A 7,768-nucleotide genomic window follows, 5' to 3' on the forward strand; every position below is an offset into this window, starting at 1 on the left:
TAGTTGGGTTGAAATTACTTACCACTTGAAGAGCATCTGCAACAGCGTATGGCATGGAAGCAATTTTTCTTTTGCAAGAAGATGAAAAAGATGTAAAAAAGGAGTCAAAGAGTAAGCTGGCTGAATGGGCCATTAGCACCAAACTCTAAAGATGTAGAAGTCAAATAGGATAGAAAGGCCCCATAAATTTTTACAACTCCTTGGAGAAAAACACTGTGATTATTAAAACATGAAACCTTGCTTTTCTAAAATGCTTAAAAGATTAATATAGAAATGTCATACTGTGGCTGCTGGAGGGATTATCCTTAATGGGAATGTTAGAAGTTATTTTAACGTGAAGCAAACATAGCCACTGAAGAAAGATCAAAAGTGGAACAAATTCAAGGCTCTTAATTTCAGGAAAATGAAAGGATTTCTACTTTGTTAATTAGAATGAGCAAATTCTCCATAAATATTGTCCGTATGTGACAACATCAAATGTGGTGACCTCATCTAATTAGTCATTACTTAGTCCAATCACTGGTGCGAGAGAAAAGCTTAGTTCTCTTTTGGGAGGAATGCAAAACTCCTAGTTCCCATTTCTACATGAGGAAAATATCCTTTTTTGCAGAAGTAGTGTTTTTTTGGTGAGGTCATGTGTGTAGCCAAATAATGTCTGTGGTAACGCATGGTCTTCAGGCAGGGTTAGGTACATCACATGATGCAATGGGAAATGATAACTGAGTTTGTGGTCTCTTCAACGCAAGCCCCAAGGTTACATTTAAGAGAGGATTTTTTGACTTTCAGTTTTCTTTTTAATCCAGCTTCTTCCAGCAAACTGGTCACGATGCTCAACATGCTGCTCTGTGCTCTAAGTAAAACTGCAAAGTTTAAATTAATGACTCGCTGTTAGTAAGAAACTTAATATTCTCTTTGCCATTCTGAATGGCACTTAATTTACTGTCTCTCCTTGTTTGGTCATTGCTGCAGTCAAACACCTGATTCTCTTAGAACTCCAGTTAGCAGCACAAGACCATCAATTCCAGAGGCTGTAATTGGTTTACAAATTGTGCTGGCGTCTACTTGTTTTTTCCACTAATGGGAAGCATGAAACCACACTACACCATGCTGCAGTCCTAACGCATTACTGTCCTTGTTCCTCTGTGAAATGGTTGAGCAGATGGAACACAGGTTCTCTTAATATTTATTTTTTAAATGATCCATCATCACGTGAACATTCAGTTTGAGTCAGCTCTCCTGCTGGTAATAGCTCACCTTACCTGATCACTCTCATTACAGTGTGCATGGTAACACCCATTGTTTCATGTTCTCTATGTATAGAAATCTCCCCACTGTATTTTCCACAGCATGCATCCGATGAAGTGAGCTGCAGCTCATGGAAGCTTATGCTCAAATAAACTTGTTAGTCTGTAAGGTGCCACAAGTCCTCCTTTTCTTTTTGCGGATACAGGCTAACACGGCTGCTACTCTGAAACCTAGTTTTGCAAGAAGAACATTCCTGGAAAGTGAAAAATAAAAGTGCTCTATCACTATATTCTGTCCCCACAAGTGCATTTAATACAAAGTTCAGTGATGTATATGCTGAAAACAATACTATTAGTGAGTAACCAAATAGCAATGATAACACGTGTCTTGGAAAAAATAGTTTGCAACTATTTAAAATAAAATCCTGATTCATCTGACAAAATCTGCTTCTTTGCATTGTCTTCCACAAGACAATAAATTGATGCCTAGTTCTAAACTCTGTTGAACACAGAGTGGGGTGGGGGGAGGTATTTTTTCATGCTTTGTGTGTATAAAAGATCTTCTACACTTTCCACTGTATGCATCCGATGAAGTGAGCTGTAGCTCACGAAAGCTGATGCTCAAATAAATTGGTTAGTCTCTAAGGTGCCACAAGTCCTCCTTTTCTTTTTTACAAAAACAGTGTCATTCTTTTTGACCTGTCACTCGTCTGCATTGTAAAATCATGCAATCCTACACATAATCACGTCGGAGTTTTTGGTTCAGTCAAAACAACGTCATCATCCAGTTATTGTTAATGTTCACTTAGGGACATTACTTCATGTTCGAGTTCTTTCTTTCTTATCCCTTTGCACCTTGGATTGCCTGCAGCAATTTCAGTTGGCTCCAGTGATGCAGCTTGCTTAGGCAGAGTTGCTCAGCTGGATTCAGTCTTGATTTCCATCCTCAGGAAACATGCACTCTCCCCGTATTTTCTACATTCTCTGCAAGCAAATGTCAACACTGATGACGAGGTGACACAGTTAGAGATGTGGGACTAACGGGTTTTTGGTTTGCTGATGGTTCTGATTAATAAAAAGAAAAAATAATAATAAAAATCATTTCCCATTGACCCAAAAATGAAATTTTCAGCAAATTGAAAAGCTGAAGGAAAATTTGCTTTGACTTGAACAAATATTTCATTCTGATTTCAAGCTCTTTTTCTGCATTTTTTTTAAATTGAAGGAAATTTTGAAAAAAAGTTATTTTGACCCCAAAATCAAACTATTTTGTTTCTAAAATGTTGAAACAACATACGTTCGCAAAACACTTCAGTGTTGGGGAATCCACATTTTTAACTCAAAAACTTTTGACAGAAGAGTTTTGTCTGGCTCCAAACACAATGCTTGAGATAAGGAGTACTTGTGGCACCTTAGAGACTAACAATAATTTTTTTATAGCTGGAAAGATTAACAATACTGTTGGGTGGGCTAAGGGAACCACTGTTGTGGCTCCTTGTGGCATGTAGTAGTTTAGTGCCCTTTTTCCTTTGTAGAGAAGCAAAGTTTGTGTTGTAAATGGCTTATCTAGTTTTTGTAAAATCTATCCATGAGGAAGTTTGTGTGGAAGGTTGGTTTTTTATGAGAGTATCCAGTTTTGAGAGCTCATTCTTAATCTTTCCCTGTTTGCTGTAGAGGATGTTGATCAGGTGGTTTCGCAGTTTCTTTGAGAGTGTGTGGCACAAGCTGTCATCATAGTCTGTGTGATATGTAGATTGTAATGGATTTTTTACCTTTAGTCCTTTTGGTATGATGTCCATCTGTTTGCATTTGGAAAGGAAGATGATGTCTGTCTGTATCTGTATGAGTTTTTTCATGAAGTCGATGGATTTCCATTCCATACGGCTAAATTCAGTGCCTTGCATAATGACAGGTTTCAGAGTAGCAGCCGTGTTAGTCTGTATCCGCCAAAAGAACAGGAGTCTCTAAGGTGCCACAAGTACTCCTGTTCTTTTTGCGGATACAGATTAACATGGCTGTTACTCTGAAACCAGTGCTTGTGATGTGCAGCTTAGTGGGGTATGCACTTGGCTCAAGAGAAGAAAGGTCTCAAAAGGGACAGAAGGAACATAATCAGTAGAAGTAGAGAAATCTAGTTAATTCCCAGGGATCTAAACAACTTAAAACATTCTGTCTTGGTTTAATAACTAATTGTAAATTTACAAAATCCCAACTGGCTTCTGTTGCAAGAAACTAGAAATATATCTCAAAATACTTTGAAAACTATCAAGGAGGAGAATGGGAACCAGGCTTTGTAGAATCAGAATCTTCATTTGTAAGTGGAAGTACAATCCACAGTTGTTCAGGCACTTGAATGCTTGGGAATGTTACCTATCAATACTGTATGAAGTTATTTGCACACCTGACTTTGTTTTGGCCACCACAGAAATCAATCTCCTACTTCTCCAGTCTGTTTGCAGACCGTGCTATATGGCACACATCCTAATTCTGGCATGCCAAAACAGTACCTTACCAATGAGAGAGCCTGGGACACAAGCACATGTAAAAGATTACTGCTAAGATGTGTAACAATTTCCGTATCTCATTACTATTATTTATATCCCCCCAATTCTCTTTGAAATAAAAGCAAGATCCACCTAGGAAGAGACATCACTTTGTCTCTAGTCCTTTTTCTCCATATGGTTTTGGGAAATGTGCTGCTAAGATAAAATGAAAGCACTATAATTTCCCGAGGTATCCTAATTGTGACAGTGCTCTTTTGTTGACAGAGCTGTGGTCTACAGGGTGACCGCATAAATAAGGTTGCTGTGGCAAAACACAGTGAAGCTGTACCTTGGCAAGTGTATACAGTCTCTAAAACTTAACAGACTTGAGGGCTGCACTCCTTGCCTCTCTGATGTTCCTTGAATTTGCAAGGGTAAGATAGCACAGTAAAAATCACCTATATGCCCTACGTCGTCATTAAAATATGCATATATTTTAATTAATGTAAATGCTCTGAATACAATACCAAATGCAGGATGTGAACCATTACATGGCAGTTCTGAATTCTGTAGATACCTAAAGCTTTACAGCCCAGTTCTGCAACCATTACTCACATAGCAAGTTTTACTCATATTGGTATTCCTGTTTACTTCAGTGAAACATTAATAAGAAGGGGGGCAAGATTAGACCCTTAAACTTCATCTACCTTGTGTGCTTGCATTTAGTACTCTCCACTTTCTGGTATCCACCCGTTTATTGGTTGCCTGACCAGTGGTTGAAAACAGAGGAAAAGACTGGAAAGTCCATATTTCCTAAAGTTATGAGAAGAGAAGAGACTTTTATTAAAAAACCTTGACTGTGTGCTGGGGAAAGACCCTAGGTTGGTTACACTAGAAATCTAAATCTGCTAGCCACAGCAGCTGCAGAATGTACCAGGACAGTGGAAGTTTCTCCATGCCACTCCACTAATGAGCCTCGGTCCTGACAGATAGCACCAACCTCTAGAATAGAGAGGACAGTTCTTGTGCTCAGGTGAAGTCACGATCCTATTGGAATCAATGAGAGTTTTGGCATTGACATAAAGGAGCCAGGATTCCACCTTCATGCCAATTAATCCTTGGCCTCTCTGCTGACTCTGCCAGTAAGACAAGGGGTATCAACTGTGGGTGTGGTTTTTGTGATGTGAACACATGTCCATAAGAACTTGTTGGCCTACAAGTCATTTCATATAAGCTGCTAACAAACAATTGAATTATTTCCATTCACTGCCCGGCCCAAAGCTGAACCAGTGTCCTCAGGGTGAAAGCATTTCATGCCATTAGGTGGCTGATTCTAACTAAGGACTGGTCTGTACTTAAAATTTAGACCGACATAGCTATTTGCACTCTTGACTGGTTTAGCTATGCCAGCCTAACCCCCATTGGAGACACAAGTAGGCTGACGGAAGAATGCTTCTATCACCCTAATTAATGTTGATCAGGGAGGTGGTGTTCCTACAGCGACATGAAAACCCCTGCTGTTGCTGTAGGCTGCATCTACACAACAGGGTTATGCTGGCATCACTACAGTGCCACAGTCCCTTACTTAGCCAATCGGTCAGGACCCTGGTCTTGAGCCCAGACCCATGGCGTTCTTGAGAAGCAGCTTGGGGCGTCATGCCACACCAATTTGTCTACATACCAGGGAATTCACAGACTTGGATGGGCCAGTTTCTAGGGTTCTGCAATCTGCTTCCTGATTGGGCACATGGTCTTCACCGTGACTGGCTGTGACCATATATAAACTTCCTGCTTTCTTTCTGGCCTTGTCTGAACAACAAGCTGTTGCCTGCTAGCGGCTATTTGGACCCTGCTTGACCCTGCCAGCTGCCTTGTTGTACCTTCCTCTTGGATTGGATCTCCTGCCTGTTGGACCTCTTGTGTGACCTCTGACCACTGATCTGAACTGTCCTTTGACCGGCTTGACCCCTGGGTATTACATTATCGCTTTCCATACCACCTTCCCCTTTCCCCCAAATATTTCCTACTAACAATTTATCCTGAATAATCCTGGCTTCACCATATGTTTTGATCTCCTGGTAGGCCATCAGCAGTGTCAAAAATAAGTAAAAAATTGCAGCTGTCATTTATGACCAGAAGAACAGAGGTTGTTGTCCCTCAACTTCAGAGTTCCAAATCTCCGGCACTCATACTTTTACACAGAGGCCTGCTCAACACTTCAAAATTAGATTGACCTAGCTACCTTGCTCAGGGCTGTGAAAAATTTAGTGTCCTGAGTTCTGCAGCTAGGTCAACAGAAGAATTCTTCATTGACCTAGCTACTGCCTCAGGGACAGGAGGAATAACTGTATCGATGGAAAAATCTTTTCTGTTGATGTAGGAGATATCGACACGATGGTACTACAGCAGCACAGCGGCCGTATTGTAGCTATGCCACTGAAGTGGATGTAGGGTAGACATACCCTCAGATACTAGATTGTTTTGTCCCAGTACTCTGTTATGGCAAGAATATTAAAAGTGCGCGAAGCCTCCACAGCGGCTGCCATAGGCTCTGTCTTAACCTATTTTTCAGGTTAAAAAATGGGGAGGAGAAGTTATAGGAGGAAAAACATTTAATGCTTTGCCTCAAATGCCTCTGGAATAACTAGAATGAAGTATTATTTAGCAGGGGTGTGTGTTAGGGATCAGATGGGGATGCTAACAAAGAGCCATGCTCAGCTGCAAACTGGTCAGTTATGTCTTGGGTAGGGAGCATCATGACAGACCATGGTCTAGTTGTTTGACTTGTGGGTTGCATACAGATAGCCATGAGCCGGGGGCCATGCAACTGCTCACACCGGCTTTTTTATCTCAGAGAGGAGGCCTCACTCCGTTCATCCAATATCCAGCCAGCTCTAAGACCAGAGTCAGAAGACAGAAGACAAAGACCATGACCTGCATGGTGAACCAGCTAGATCCAGCCAGCAAAGCATGTAGCAAAATCAAGAACGTACCTGGTGTGCGCACCCAAAGCAGTCAAGGGGTTCAGAACACTGGTTTGATCGAATTTGAATGATCATTTTAACAGATTATTACACTCTTTTTAAATGATCTTTTGAAGCAACCACAGAAAATAGCGTACGAGATTTCATGTGACAGGAATGGGGTAGCTGTGGGAAAATGTGAAAGGAGTAACTGGTGCATACGTGCGCAGTTCTATCTACAGAACTAGCACTTTTTAGGGAAGTTGGACATACAGCGAAACCTGACTTGTGATGACTCAAGGAATTGAGAGACTCAGTGAGCACAGTTGGTCTTCAAAGACGGAGTTCAGCTGCACTCAATGGGCCTGATTCACCACTCCACTCTACCAGCTTTGTACTGGTATGACTCCATTTAAGTCAGCGTAGCTCCATTTAAGGCAAAGGTGTTATGCTGTCATAAAACTGATGTAACAGCCTGGTGAACCAGACTCAATGTATAAGGGAAGGTACCTTAAAGCAGGAGATTGCCAAAGAAGGATGATCTTTTGTATACCTTTTCCTGTAGTAAAACTTGAGTTATAGTGTGGTAGAATGTGGGAGCTGCTTTCTGCTGCCTTGTCCCTTGTGTCGCCATTTACACCTGTGCAAAATGAGTGTAAAATGTTACCAATTCAGAAGAGCAGCAGTTTGCAGCCAGTCTGCACAGGTGTGAGCAGTTTACAAAGGGAGCAAAGCAGTGGAGAACTGGGCCCTTAAAGGTCCCAGATTGTTTTACACACTTCACTGTGCAGGTCCTGGTTACAGTGAATATCTGCTGACAGTAAGGCGGTTCTGTGGGAAAAAAAGACTTCTCTATAAGAGGGTTTCACTCTGCATGTATAGACAAGTGCATGGCTGAATGTACGCGTGTGAGAGAGAGTTGAGGCAGGTTTTCCAGGCCACCATTTTGTTCTTGCTCTGATAAAAAGCAACAAAATGGTTGCTATTAGTGCTCCCTTGGATAATGCCCCACAAAAATTCCAGATGTTAGCTCTGTGATCAGTCTGGATTAAAAGGAGTGCTTTCTCTTGGCCCACGT

Source organism: Chelonia mydas, chromosome 15 (assembly GCF_015237465.2).
Source record: "Chelonia mydas isolate rCheMyd1 chromosome 15, rCheMyd1.pri.v2, whole genome shotgun sequence".
NCBI lineage: Eukaryota > Metazoa > Chordata > Testudines > Cheloniidae > Chelonia > Chelonia mydas.